The sequence below is a fragment of the Electrona antarctica genome (genome assembly GCF_951216825.1).
Source record: "Electrona antarctica genome assembly, chromosome: 20".
NCBI classification, from domain to species: domain Eukaryota; kingdom Metazoa; phylum Chordata; class Actinopteri; order Myctophiformes; family Myctophidae; genus Electrona; species Electrona antarctica.
The window spans coordinates 27,194,833-27,209,024 of record NC_136801.1 but is presented as its reverse complement, the minus strand read 5'-3'; positions in this window follow the sequence as shown (position 1 = coordinate 27,209,024).

Here is a 14,192-nt window from a genome sequence, read left to right as displayed (position 1 = left end):
ATCTTCTTTACAAACATTGCAACAATGCTGGTTAACATCAAGACGCGTGAACGCGGGAAGCGAACGAAGCTGTTGTGGCAGTCTGACAGACAGACACACGCACACACACACACACACACACACACACACACAGAGAGACCTCTGTATCGTTAAATTTCAAGCCCTCTGGTGGCGGGCGGGTGGTGTTACAGCGTGACATATACACACAGACAGACAGACATTGATTGATTGATTGAAATATTGATTAACAGTTTGCAGAATTACAGTACATTTCGAGCACAAACTCAATACAAAGGCTGTTAACTGTGAGTGGACGACCCAATTAAGCATTACACTTGTTTCCAACAGGGTCCACCATGTTCAATTCATCAAAACATTTAGAGACGTACAAATAGACACTTCTATATAGACAAAGAACAGAACAGGAATTCATCATAATGGAGGTAAAAAGGGAAAACTAGAAAAAGTGCCCCTCGGGGCACAGGTCTCCACCAGGGCAGGTCCGGTTGTGGCCTCCTGGTGGCGCTATAATAGGCCAATGTGAAAAGGGTGCCATTTCTTCATACGCCTTTGATGGCAATTGGATGATTTGAGGCATTTTGTTCCAAAAATGTGTTTTGCAAAAATCAACCTGTTGGTGGCGCTATAACAGGCCAATGTGAAAAGGGTGGGATATATTCCTCAGCCTAGTAAGAAAATGTGTGAAAGATTTCACGTAAATTGCATGCTGCGTTCATGATTTGAGGCTTTTGTTGAAAACGGGGCAATCTTGCAAACTGTGAAAGCCAATTATAGCCAATTAGGATGGAATATGAAATATCGGACAGATCCTACTTGAGCACATGACCATAGAGATACTGTTTAACGATTTGTGAGATTTTTGGACAGAATCTGGAGGAGTAATATCAAAAAATGTGTTTTACAAAAGTGGGCCTCCTGGTGGCGCTATAAAAGGCAGATGCGGAAAATGCAGGTCAAAGGTTTGTCCTTGGCCTCTAGGGAGTGTGCATGCAACGTTTCACGCAGATCGGTGCAGTTTTAGGTAAAAAATGTGAAAAGCTGCCTCATGGTGGCGCTATAACAGGCCGTTCTGAAAAATGTGGGGCAGAGGTTCATCGTTGGCATCCAGGGAGTGTGTGTGCAAAGTTTGGCATCGACCGGGTTAATGGTGCCGGAGATTAGCTGGTAACAGACGGACGGAAGGACGGACGGACGGACGGACACACACACACACGGACGGAGTGCAAAACATACTCTCTCCCCATGCCTTCGGCCTGGTGGAGACAATAAACATATACAGTGAGGGAAAAGGGGGGGGGGGGGGGGGGGCGGTGGGGGGGGATTCAGATTTTACGGGGGCCAGTTTCGAATTGCAGCCATCCGTAGGTGCCCTTTGAGAGTGGTTTTGAAGGAGTCAAGGGATTCACATGTCTTAATGACTGTTGGTAGGGCGTTCCACATTTTGGTGGCATAGGAGCGAAAATAATTTAGTCCCTTGTTTGTGCCGAATCTGGGTTGTACATGGTTCGTTGCACTCCCTCTGGTGTTGTGGGTGTGGACTTCGTTAACATTAAGGAAGTATCTAGACAGGTACATGGGTATCTTGGTGGTGTATCGAATCTTGTGGACCAGACCCATTGCAAGATGCTGTACTCTGTCGTCGACCCTAAGCCATTCCAGCCTGTCGAAGTGGGCAGGGGTGAGGTGGGTTCGGGGGGCGACAAGCTAGGCCGGCTTCTTCGTTCGCAATCACTTCGTTCGCAATCACTTCGTTCGCAATCACTTCGTTCGCTACAAACTGCCCTCCCACTTTGGGCGTTTGGGTGTAGAGCACATCAAAGCCTTCTACAAAAACCTAGGTGTTTGTAAAGATGATTTTAAACTGACAAGACAATGGTAACAACTGAGGAGGTACTTAAAAGACTGTGTGCCCTTCAACCCCACAAGGCCACTGGCCATGCAAACACAAAGCACAAACAAGGGACTTCATTCATTTCGCTCCTATGCCACCAAAATGTGGAACGCCTTACCAACAGTCATTAAGACATGCAAATCCCTTGACTCCTTCAAAACCGCCCTCAAAGGGCACCTACGGACGGCTGCAATTCAAAACTGGCCCCCGTAAAATCTGAATCCCCCACCCACCCCTTTTCCCCCTCACTGTATACGTTTCTTTTCCCTTTTTACCTCCTCTATGATGATTTCCTGATTTGACTACATAGTTGTGTATATTCGTACGTCTCTAATTGTTTTGATGAATTGAAAATGGTGGGCCCTATTGTAAACAAGTGTAATGCTTTATGGTGTCGTCCACTCACAGTTAACAGTTGTTGTATTGAGTTGTACTTGAAATGTACTGTAATTCTGCAAACTGTTAATCAATCAATCAATCAATCAATCAATCAATCAATCAATTATTATTATTATTATCCACAATAGCTCCTACTCCTAGCTGGGTCATGCAGGATAAAGCAGGGACAGAGCCTGCCCTGAAAAGAACCTGCAGCAACAATGACACAATATGATCAATAACAGAGTACTGAATCATTTGGAGCTTACCGATAATCACAGTACTGCTATTCATGCAAACACTTCGGTCGAACGATTGCCATAACCTAATCATTTCCATAGTCATCTGGGATTAGTGTGCATGTAAATGCACTGATGAGCAACAGTGTAATGTAAGGGCACAGTGGAAAAACTACGTGCTGAACTGTCACAATCCCCGGCCAGGCCACCACCCTCCTCATTCAGGCAGAAATGCATCTCCATGGGGAAGTCACATTGAAAAAATCACACCATGTACTGTGAGTGTTGCAACTCCGTGTGGGGGTCCCCGGGGGGTCCCCGGAACATCCAGACCCCCAGGAGCGCGGCCACTGGCCGGGCCAGTTCTGGCGAGCTGCCCCACGTCCGAAACGGTCTTGAAATGACAGAGTTACCATGTGAGGGTCCCCAGGGGGTCCCTCTACTGTACTGTACTGTACTGTCACTGTACTGTACTGTCACACCCGAAATCACGTAATGGCTGCTAAAAACTCAGCTTCCCATCATGCAGCTGTGCACAGTGTGAAGCTCAACAGCGCCACATGGATGCTAAAAACTCAGCTTCCCATCATGCACCTGTGCACAGTGTGAAGCTCAACAATGCCACTTTGTCACCTGCTGGTACTCTAAACATAGGAACAGACATTGGCTGGGTTTCCCGAACGCATTTAGTGTAAAACTTGTAGTGCCGCGCATGCTCAGATTTTATGTATTGGCCTCAGGCCAATACATAAACATATTTTATGTTTTGGCCTCAGGCCTGAGGCCTACCATTGCGTGGCACATCTATGCACAGAATGTCTATGATCACAGGCTTCTGTGTGCAGCCTAGAGGGCATCTGAGCATGTGCAGCACTACAAGTCTTACACTAAATGCGTTCAGGAAACTGCACCACTCAAAAAATCTGTCTGAAAGGTGCAGAGCAGAGAGCACAGCACAGCTAACAAGTTTTGTATTAGCCCCGTATGTGCCCTTAGGGCCTCAGTCACAGAATGAGCATAGGGACTGAGGGCACATATGGGGTGAGTTTTTTATATGCTACCCCCAGGATGAGGGTGATAAAACGACAGGGCAGGGTGAAAAGCTTACACTTATTTGATGTATTCTTATAATTTCCCTAGTAAGCAGTTGCTAATAGTTCCTTGTTCAGAGTATAGTTAATATGTTCATTATTATTGCCATGGGTACATGATGATCACTTAGCATTCATAGTTGCTATAGGATAAGATAGTAGAGAGACAGGAAACTGAGTGCAGAGATGGGGAAATAAATGCAACACAGGTCTCCAGTCAGATCAGAACAAGGGACTCTGCACTATTCTGTCATGTAGCTGTCCGCCCAACAAGTTAATGATCTTGACGTTGATATCTTCAGTACAGCAGCTGTGACTGCTGCTACACGTGACAGTGTGCATGTGCTATGCATTTACAGAACATAATAATTTGAATAAACCTTTAGTTTATATTTCTAAATGAATGTACATGACCTCCCCTCTAGCTGGAGGTTCCTCCCACAGAGACGCCAAGTTCTCCTCATAGACACCGGGGCGGCGGAGCACAAATCTCAAATGCTGCAAAGCAGATTTGAAGACCCACTGACTGGAACACATAGCCTGGTATCTCTCAGACACACACACACACACAGACACACACACACACACACACACACACACACACACACACACACACACACACACACACACACACACACACACACACACACACACACACACACACACACACACACACACACACACACACACACACACACACACACACACACACAGTTAACACAGTAACCAAGCCTTGCAGTAATTGATTTTCCAGTCAGTGCTGTTGTGTAATCAAAGTGTCCATTCAGCAGTATTAGGTAATTAAAGTCTAAGTCTAAGTTCACTCAGCCCATGCACTGCTCATTTATTTATTATCTTCCTTTTTCGCTCTCTCTCTCTCTTCATCATTCTTGTCTAACCATCCTTTGTGCCCCTCTTGCTTCATTTCTTTCCCTTTCTTTATTATTCCTGTCCAAGTTCTTCATTTCATCAGTCTTTTCTTTTTACCCCATCTCCCTCAGCTCCTTCCCTCTTTCTGTGAGATAATCTCATTCTGTCCGTGTTCTCATTTGAACAATCTTTCTCTGAATCCTAGTCTCTCTCTCTCTCTCTCTCTCTCTCTCTCTCTCTCTCTCTCTCTCTCCTAAGTATGCTATATAGGCCTATATGATGCAGAGTATCAATTACATCATAAAGTGTGAAGGTAAAATTATAAAACCACCAACATTTTCAGAAATATCAGGGATGTCATGTCAGTCTGTATATGATGTTGAATCCACATGAGTCTGATCTGTCTTTCATGCCTGTCTCCCTAGAATCTTGTGAATCCATATATTATTTATGCGTAGGAGGAGAGGGATGTATCCATTTAAGGAGAATGAGCCTCCTGGCAAGTAAAAGTCTGAAAGCAATAATGTGCATATGCTTTATATAACTTTATTATTACCAGTAAGACGCCCTGAGGGCAAGAAGCGACCTCATCGCATGCATGCATCCGCCTAGATGACGGCAGACTGCTGGGCGAGCGCTGGCGCTTTGGCATGGGGGGTCAGATCAACATATTGAATGAATTATGTACTTTTCATATATGAAGCGTGTCTTGAGTGTACAGGGTTTGATGAGGTCAGCATCAACATATGGAATGTCAGAACAGGTCAGCTCCATATATGGAGATCTAAGGGTGGCAGCGGGGCCAGTGTCTTGAGTGTACAGGGTTTGATGAGGGCCCAGGTAGGGCCGGGCCTTAATCTTCGGGCCTGTTGAGAACTCTAGTTTTCGCCGACTGCACTAATACGAGCCCGTCTAGAATTTGAATGGACAGGTATCAGTCAAAAGGGAGACATCGAAGAGGAAGGACAGGTGGGGTAGGATCAACATATGGAATGTCAGAACAGGTCAGCTCCATATAATAGATCTAAGGGTTTTTTAGGTTTGGAGTTGCTGGCCGGCATGCAGATCTAGGTGATGATCCAGTCTTCTCCATGTATGGCTATCCAGGGTTTGATGAGGTCAGTGTTGTGATCTTCATATATGGAGATGGCCATATATGGTGGCGTGACGTGTCACGAGGCGTGATGTCAAGAGGCGTAATGATATATGGAGGTGTGACCTATATGGAGGCATGATGTCATGAGGCGTGACCACATATGGAGGCGTGATGTCACGAGGCGTGACCATATTTGGAGGCGTGACCGACCGACCGACTGACGGGAAATGCAGGCCTACGTTTGCAATTAGGCCTATTATTATTATTATTATTATTATTATTATTATTATTATTATTATTATTATTATTATTATTATTATTAAACGAAACGAGACAACCGATTGGATAGAGGGAAAATAATGTTTGGGACAGTCATTGCTGGTCTACATGAGGAACAGCAGATGGTAGCAGAGGAAAGGTGATGTGACCACAGTAACCACTGGACAGCACTTCATCAGTCACCCCAACTGATGCAGCTGGAGTTGGCGTACAAGCCCACTTCACAAGGACACTCCACTTGTCCAAGGTGTTTGTACAGATAGAAAAGCAACGACAACTTGTTTTAAAATAAATTTATATTACAAAAAGAAATTTGGATAAATCCCCCCCCCCCTTTTGTCACTATATGCCACTTGTTCCTGCCTCTGCCAAGTGCCAACACCTACTTGTCGGTCTTGGGGAGGGTGTAGAACGTCTCAGATACACATGCACCAGCCACAACCATTTTACAGGGAGGATATATAACACACGTGACCAGGGGTCATGACTCATCGCCATGCTGGCTTGTGGTGTACATTTTTGTCTAAATGAAATGGTGCTCATAAAGAGCTAGCCCTGAATAACAGAGTGTGGTGTGGAACCAAATGGACCCATACGGGTCCGGGGTCCATGATTTGGTTTCATTTGTACACTCTCAGAGGTCCTTGCAAATAACCACTAGTACTAGTTCAGTAGTAATAATAATGAATTGCATTTTTATGGCGCTTTTCTATGCACTATACGTGCCTACTCAAAGCGCTTACAATGGTTCATTCATTCATACATTGGGAGGTGAAGCGGCGAACAGTCGACGCCAGCGTCCTCACTTCCCACATTCACACACCAATGGTGGCAAGCTCACACCGACCGACTCATTGGAGGCAATGTAGGGTTCAGTGTCTTGCCCAAGGACATTTCGACATGTGGACAGGAGGAGCCGGGATTCGAACCGCCGACCCATGGATCATTGGACGACCTGCTCTACCTCCTGAGCCACAGCCGCCCAAGGCCATAGTGTCATAGTAAATAAGGGTCATATATTCTGATGAAAACCTGGAGACTTGGCATTCAGTATTGGGTCTTATGATCAAAATAAGAACATTATAATGGTGTGTATTGATGACCCCTGCATGTGACATGTGGAGGATGCTGTACCTCTCCCAGTTCCACTCCATTGACGATATGCACACGGCTGCCATCTTGCCAGCAAGGTGCTAACTACTGTAGGTGCAACTTCCCATAGACAGCCCATTCATCCAAACAGAAAAGTCCTATCTAATTGTATTAAATAATGTCAAACTCACCAACATTGCAGCTGTACGAAAAGCTTGAATTATCGTCTTACTATTTGCTTCATAAAAATCCAATATAGACATGTTATGAGCTACTTCATACTCAAAATTCCTTGCAGATGATTATTTTTCTAAGTGTCAGAGTTTGGTTATCAGTTATCAGTTTGGTTACCGGTATCCGTACAGCAACCTCCTGCTGCCTCCTGCATTATGTGCAAATTCAAAACAGGTGGTACGCATGGGCTGTTGAGTGATAGTAAAAGCAAAGCAAAGCAAAGTTCTTTGTTTACCCAGGGTGAATGGACTAAGCTCGAGATGCTTGTTTACAGCCAGACCCTGCTCATAGAACATTTCATGGTAGGGGTTCAATGCCTTGCTCAAGGGCACTTCAGCGGTGGTAATTTTAACGTGCCGGTCCGGGGATTCGAACTGGCGACCTTCCGATAACAAGACCGCTCCGCAAACCGTTCGGCCAGCACTTCCAAACTCCAGCATTTAGAAAAAGATCATCTGCAAGGAATTTCTTGACTGGAAGTAGCTCATAACATATTGTCTACACTCTACAGTGGATTTTTACTAAACAAACACATTGCAGATAGAAAGAGGATAATTCAAGCTTTCCCGCCTTTCCGTACAGCTGCAATGTTGGTGAGTTTGGTTATTTAATACAATTTATATAACTTTTCTGTTTGGATGAATGGGCTGTCTATGGGATGTTGCACCTAGTTAGCACCTTGCTGGCAAGATGGCAGCCGTGTGCATATCGTCAATAGAGGGTATGCGTGTGACATCATCATCAAACCCGGAAGTTATGCAGGAATGCCTAATGAGTGGCAAAAAACTACTTTCTGGCCTTGACAGCCCATACACCAAACAGAAAAGTCCTATCTGATTGCATTAAACAACATTAAACAATGTTAAACTCACTTTTCCTGTTGCTTTGCCACTCGATTTGCCACTCGATGTGCCATTCACTTTAAGCATGCATACTCTCTATACTGAACAGGGGATCTAATCAACCCGTAGGAGTCGCTAGAGAGCAGCGGCAGATATCACCCTCCCTTAGAGTATGCACCCTATGGTATGCACCCTCCCCAGCTGCCCATGAACAAGGCTAGCACATTGTGTTCATTGGAGGCCTGGAGAAGGATGAGGCACCGTGATGGATCAATCTCCACAGTGTGGTTGGCAGGAACTTTACCCTTGCGTCAGCCAGTTTGTGTTGGAACTAAGTATAGGCTAGTTTAACAAATTCTACATGACCCAATAAGTTGTAGGAAACTACTGTATCCAAATAAATTCACATCTTTGAGATGGCTCAGGCTCTTTTTGGACGTTATTTTCCCTGAAAGGTTTAATATGTCCTCAGGCGACTGAACAGAAGTTATGCAATATTTTGACACACACTGATCAGCATACTGTATACGTACAGTATAAGGAGGAAGTTTGTTCATTAGTCAAACACACAAGACTGCTGATTTGAGCCTATAGTCTCAATCACTGAACCAATAGCATCCCTATTCTGCAGGATAGCAGATCTACAAGTAGATTGTATATTTTTGACAAGAGATTTGGCGTAGTCTAGAGTGATGTCCTTTATGATGAATTCCTGTTCTGTCTATAGAAGTGTCTATTTGTACGTCTCTAAATGTTTTGATGATTTGAACATGGTGGACCCTATTGGAAACAAGTGTAATGCTTAATTGGGTCGTCCACTCACAGTTAACAGCCTTTGTATTGAGTTTGTGCTTGAAATGTACTGTAATTCTGCAAACTGTTAATAAATTCTTCAATAAATCAATCAATCAAAAAAAAGCCTACCAAGTACTTGCAACTCAGGTCCATTTCACTAAGAATAGAGGGGTTAAGTCTTCATATAAAATATAGTGAAACGTGACCTCCTGTGTCCCTACATCATTTATCTCTTTGTCCTGGGGTTTAAAAGACTCAGTCCCTCCGTAGACAGGCCATGACATCATTATGCCATGCGGGCAGAAAGCCCCTGTCAGATCTCATGGCTGGGTGGCTCCATACAACAGCAACACTGTTGTATGGCTTGCTGACTAAGGTGGTGGGGTGGTGGGGTTACAGTGTGAAACTATGTGTGTCATACAGTGAGACCATATGGTTCAATTTGCTGGAGGGATCCATGCTACTGCTTCCCCACGGCCCTAGTCATTCATATTCATGGCCTGTGGGGATGTTTTATCCCTGCTTCTGGTCTGACGATTGTAGACTGTCTGATAAGTTTGATATTTATGTTTGATAAAATAAAGATGTAACAACCCTGGCATACATTTTTTGGTCACATTTTAGGTAATGTTTTCTAATTAGTTTAAATCACATTTCTTAAAATAGCAAACTCACAGCCGGTTGCATTGTGGTGTTGTTTGTACATCAGCAAACCTTTGCTATTTGTTGTACAGCAAGTTGACTATTAAAGTATCGCATTCTAACCAACAGGGTTAAGTAAGGTGAGCTAAAATGCAGGTTATATGCAGAACTTGGACTGCATGGTCCTCAAATCAACATTCTTGATGGTGTTTTAACTCATTTGACCAAAGACTGTGACACTCAAAATGTGTGATTTGGAATTGCATGTGCTAGCCACATATAAAACCATTCTGATGTTCAAGTAAACCCTGCCTATCATCATCATCATCATCCTCATCATCATCATCATCATCATATTATCATATAACAATTCAAGAAAACAGTCTGTCTGTAAACACTTCCTTAGCACAGAGCAAGACTGCTGCTCGCTTAGGGGCCACGGCGCACAGAGAGCCTCCACACACCTCACGCCACACCGCCCTGTGCTCTCGCCTCAATGGGCACTGCTCACAAGCACCAAACATTTGCTTGCACTACCTTAATTTACTTTATTTTCGCCAAAATCAACTCCTATAGCATCGCCATCGACCCGCCGATCGCGTGTCACACAGTGAAATGCATGTTGGGAGGGACACAGATTAATGTATGGGTCACAGTTTTCTGTGCAACATGTTCTCAACAGCTAATTCGGCCACACCACACATACTAACTAATTCCACACGACAAACAGAGCTGTGATTGGCCAGCCTCATCACCACGCTGTGAGATCCACTACATGCCCATCCGGATCAACATGGCTACCACCACCGCAATCTACAAAGCCAGTTATTTCAAAGTTTCCACTGTTCGAACATCACTTGATATAACTTTTAACTAAACGCGGGTGAAACAGCGAAGGCATCCCGGCTAAAAGCCAAGGATCTGCCTCCAACACCACACCGAGGTGTACCGTGTACCTCCTCCACCTCCTCCTTCGCCGTGGCAGACATGCTGAAAGCCTGGCCACTCGAGTCGTGACGCTCGGTTACAGATCTGCCCTGCACCGAATGTGTTAACTTTGTGCCCATCACAACTTCCCAAACTCATCCGTTACAAACCCCCTCCCCCAGCCCCAGTCCAAGTCATCATTTTGACTTTGACCTTGGTAAATGGTAAATGGTGCATTTATATAGTGCCTTTAACGAAGGCACCTGACAGTGATCGTGCATTACATCACCCTGTGACCCATTCACACACCGCGATGGCAGAGGAAACCATGCAAGGCACCAACCTGCTCATCGGGAGCCATTAGGGGTTCAGTGACTTGCTCCAGGACACTTCGACAGTAACTCAGGGGGAGCCCGGGATTGAACTGGGAACCTTCCGGTAACGGGTTCCCAAGCAGCCGCTCTACCTCCTCCGCTACTGCTGCACCTTGATTATGACCTTGACCTTTCTGACGTAAAAGTGAATCATCTCTTCAGGCAGTGTAATTACTTTGAGGCAGTATATCTACTAAAGGACTTCACCCTGCTAAATGCCACAGTGTACTGCAACAGCTGTGTTCTGCCTGTGGTACATGATGTTTGTGACTTTCTCGGGAGCAATTTGAGGGCTATGACCAACAGATGGTGGAGTCAGCGGTCCGGAGACTCACCTCAACCACCGTTAGTTACATCACTGGTACTTAGGACATGACAGCAAGAGGGGCAGAATAGAACCGTGATTTCATTCGGTTTACAAGGAAGGCACAGTGTGTGCTGTTGTCTGCTCCAACAGCACACTATTGGTTGGTAATGGTGGTAGCAGCCAGGGTCACTGCCTGGCCCAATCGGAGGGCAGAGTAACAAAAATAACTTTGATTAGCTAAGATATTGATTGATTGAATACTTTAGTAGTCAAAAATGGAAACAACACATGGTATAGTCAGACATTATGGCTGAAAGAATAACACATCAATTGTGGTCCTAAATCTTGTTTGTTTGTTTGCTTGTTTGTTTGTTTGTTTGTTTGTTTGTTTGTTTGTTTGTTTGATTGTTTGATTGATTGATTGATTGAATGATTGATTGATTGATTGATTGATTGATTGATTGTTTGTTTGTTTGATTGATTGATTGATTGATTGATTGATTGATACAAGAACATGTATTTGGTGATGCTCTGCTCACATCGTATCTCTTCTTAATTAAACCAAAGAGTGTTCTGTTTACTTTTGTGCTGTATGTCAGACTGTATGGATCTGCTGACATGGTTGGCAGACATCCTCTAACAAGCTATTTATTTAGGGACATCAACCCATGATGTCATTATGCATTTTCTCTCTTTTTTTTCGTGATCAATCGATTGTGTACTGGCTTAGTGGCTTGGACCAATGCAACAACAAACATTCATCAGCGTCTAAAAGGAAAACTTAGTTTTCCTTACCTTGACATTAGTTTATTAATGTTATATCATCATTAAAATAATACAAAAAAATATATATATTTGGGGGCCCACTGGAAATATCTTCACGGCCCACCAGTGGGCTCCGGCCCACAGGTTGAGAAGTCCTGGTCTAAGTAATGGGCTTTAACTAGTCTCGTTCCCAGCCCAGGAGTGGGCTTTAACCACTGAAAACCTAGTAAACAGTTTACTAGTAAACCGGTCCCAGAGTTGGCTTTCTACTTTTTGTCCCTTTACATAAAACCTCTTCACCAAAAATAGCTGATCTACAAGCTCTGATACTTTTGGCTAATGTGTCCCCCAGAATATGGATGATGTTTAAGTGGTTAATGTGCTCACTCACTGGAATGTGACATGATGCATCCAGAATGCTCATTTACTGGATAAAGTCTGCTGCTGTGCTCTATGTGTTGCACACAGCAGGATGTCCAAGCGCACATGCACACATGCAACAGCACATGGGGGCACCCGGCACAGCACGTGGGCCACATTTGCAAAAAACAGGGTGAATGCTGACAGCCCGCCGTGAATGGCCCATACATCATCCACTAAATGAGTGGCATTGCAGAGAGACAAATGATGAGGAATAATCAATATGGCTCTAAATATCTAGAGGAGGTCGTTCAAAGAGGTGGATTGGATCACCAGCCAGGCACGTTTAATTACTCAGTGCTGTAAATCTGTCTAAAGTTGTTGTGATGAGGTAACTCATCCTCGGGGTGTTTTGTTCCGTGATCCGTACGGAAGGACTCTGAACACTTCACTTTAAAGGCCCAATCAGTGCAATTACAAACAAATAACAAATTGGTTTCCCCATTATATAAAAAATAAGAAATAACAATGGAAACATGTTTTTAATTTGTGATTGATTCAGCTCTTGAAAGAATGACAATACTGACTGAAAGAATAGATAAATGATTCTTATACTTTAATAGGTTTGTTTATACATACAGCATATTTATCTACACATCAAACTCTTTCAGAATGTAACCTTAATTGATTTGTGCTCTTGTCAAATCCACATATAAAGAATGATCTGTAGAATGTATTACTTCATGATTTGTAAATGATGTTCTGTGCATGACATTACACTGGTTGAATGGGAGTGACGTGACCCCAGCCCTAGTCGTGAGGATCAAAAATCTATTAAATTATTTAAATTGTATTATTTATTGATGATTCACATCAAGTTGACTTGAATACATGGAATATCAAATGTATCAAAATACATACTCTGTTATTTATTCACCAAAACACATACTGTATGTACCATGTATTCATCAAACTACATAATGTTTTGTATGTATTTACAGTATATCTGTCTTGTCTGTATCAAAACTGTATGTATTGTATATAATATGTATCAAAACACATCTGTACTGTATAGTGTATGTATTCTATGTTAGTGGTTCTCAAAGTGGGGTCCGGGGACCCTCAGGGGTCCTTAGGGGAGTTCCAGCTGAATTAGTTCATATAGCCTCTATACCCTATAGAATCAAAATCAGTTAACCACTTAAACCCTTGTTGAAGCTTGCAGATCATTTTTTCCACAAAATCTTGAAAACGTGTGAGCATTTTGCAATTGTTTTGAAACAGTTTAACAACACAAGTCCTGGCACAAAATGTTTCTGATGGTGGTCCGTGGCCAAATACATCCTCCCAAATACGTCCTTGACATGACCACTGCTCTATGGTATGTATCAAAACACACCCTGGTGGCCCGGACGGTTAGCTCAACCGTCTGGACACCTAGGCTGCCAAGCCAGCCGGACGGTGTGCCGCGGGTCCGACTCCCGAGCCCGACGGCCTTTGCCGCGTGTCACTCCCCATCTCTCTCCCCCTTGCCTGTCTGTCTACTGTTCCCTATCAATAAAGGCATAAAAAGCCCAAAAAACTAATCTAAAAAACACACACACACACACACACACACACACACACACACACACACACACACACACACACACACACACACACACCCTGGCCTACATACTGTGAACCATCAGTCATCCTTGCTCTCTCTCGCACACACATGCATGTGGACACCTTTGCACTCTTTCGCACGCACGCACGCACGCACGCACGAACGCACGCACGAACGCACGCACGCACGCACACACAGAGCAGTATAAACAACATGCCTCCATCAATCCCTTGACAGTCTAATAAACGTGACATGCAAGTGGCACATTGCACACATTCATTCTGGCTGCTTATATCTGCCAAGGGGCTGGGCACAGGTCTGTACACACACCCCTACACACATCAGAGGAGACAAGAGGAAGAGGACAGTATACCCAACTC